The sequence below is a fragment of the Egretta garzetta genome, unplaced genomic scaffold, assembly GCF_000687185.1.
Source record: "Egretta garzetta isolate BGI_Z169 unplaced genomic scaffold, ASM68718v1 scaffold2, whole genome shotgun sequence".
Lineage (NCBI taxonomy): Eukaryota > Metazoa > Chordata > Aves > Pelecaniformes > Ardeidae > Egretta > Egretta garzetta.
Window position 1 is genome coordinate 5,011,848 of NW_009258894.1, and position 2,062 is coordinate 5,013,909.

A 2,062-nucleotide genomic window follows, 5' to 3' on the forward strand; every position below is an offset into this window, starting at 1 on the left:
CCTACTTTACAATCTTACAGATTGTGGAGTCTGTTTTCCGCACGTCAGATGTGGCTGGAGTCGTGCCGTCACCTGCACCAGTACGGAGCTAGGATCTAAGGCCAGGGGATGCCAGCAACGGCGTGTACGTGCTGAGAGGGGAAGCGAGGCTTGGCGTGATCTGGCTCCACAGCTGCCAAACCTGGGCTGTCCTGAAGCCCATCTGAGGTTTCTTGCCCCTGTTTTCTTCATCTATGGCATGTGGAATGAAATCTCCCCACCCGTTATTCCTCATAGAAGCTTTTATGTGCAAACGTGCTATTTTTATTGGGTGTTTGCACCACGCCTAGCACAGTGGCATTCTCATTTTTCGATTAGGGCTGCTGCACATCATGCTCTTATTCTTACTGTCAATTACTTTCGGTACCTGTAAACGCCTGTTCATTAATATCACAAAACATTGTGCGCGTATATTGTGCTATTATATCAAGGTAATTACATCCATGAGTGGCAATTCAATGTGTCTGTATTCCAGGACTGAAAATTCAAAGTTAGTCACTACAGCATAGTCCCTAATGGTGAGATGAAAGCACCATCCACAAAACTGCAGTAACCCAGGCCTGACCCTGAATTATCTTACTAAAATAAAATTCCCTTTGTATGTGTATGGGGAAAGGGGAAGAGGAATACACCTTCAGTAAAGCCACCTTTGAAGTCACAGACATGAGAAAACAACAAAAGACTACAGAGAAGACGACTCCCAAGATAACCCTGAGGCTAATGAGGAGCTCAGTGCTACCATGTGGCTGGGTGACTTGCCGCAGAAGTCCCTCAGGAGAAGTTCCCTTCAAGAACCTCGAAGGTGAAAGAAGAACACGTTTCCCTGGACAAATCCATTCCAGCAGACAGAGGAAAAGCCTGCAGTGAATAGTTTGGTAAGAAACAAAGGCTCATGATGTGCATAACGAGGAAAAATCCATGCGAGCATCAATAGCTGCCACAGCCTTCTCAGCAGTGAAGAGGGTGCTACTCCACCTGTCAGCAAGGCAAGGATTGCCTTTTCTTGCTTGAGGAGCTCTACGTAATGCAGCCTGGAGCCTAGAGAAGGTTTAGCACTGCATATACCTACTTTGTAAGGACCTGAGCAATAGAGATGTGTTTCACATATGTAGGGTTACCAGCCTCACTGAGCATGCCTATCTGTTTTGTGTTGAACATATACAGAGACTTTCAAGTGAGAGGACTTGACCCAGATTCCCGACATTTTTCTGTGTTCTGAACTTCCTTTTGTGCTTCTGTGGGGTATTTGGTAAAAGGACTTGGCTTGGGTGAAGTGGATCTCAAAGGCACAAATCTGCCACTTTGTAAAATCACGACCAAATGATGACTGGTTCAAATGACTGTCTAGTTCACGGAACCTCAACAGAGCTAGGGATTTCACCTCCCTCCACACATCGGAAAAGCCAGCTTGCAGAACTGAGGTCAGGGACATTTCAGAAAAGCAAGTGGCATGGAGAGACTAAGAGCTTCTGCAGGTTACGCCTCGGACACCTTGGCAGGGTGGGAGGGAGAGCAGGGCTGAAAGAGCCGGAAACATTGCCATTCAGGATTGGTAAGCATGGAGGGCACCACTGGAGAGAAACATACGCAGCCTCTGCTGTCTCCAGTGAGAGCCAAAGGCTGTGTTAGTATTCACCCAGCGGATGACCAGCACTTAGCCAGCTGAACCTTTACTTGTTAACAGGACAAGCCAGCTCAACAACATGCAGTCCCCGCTAGCTTTTGTTGGTGAACACACACATTTACTGAGGAACGCCTTCTGTAATTTTGAACTTTCCATCAAAGCTCATTGATTAAAGCAGTTGTGAAGGCCTGGCCACTAGCCATGTCTGCCATCTGTAGCCTGGTTTCCTAAGGAAAGAAGATTGCCGTGATCATACTGTCTGTTTTCCTGCATTGTTATCCCTATCCCAATCACACTGGACCCCCAAAAACATTTATAGCCTTTTCAAAACAAAGCTGGCTACAACAGCGCTAATGGACAGTCTTACTCTGAGATTTAGAGCCATTAGTCATTCATTCC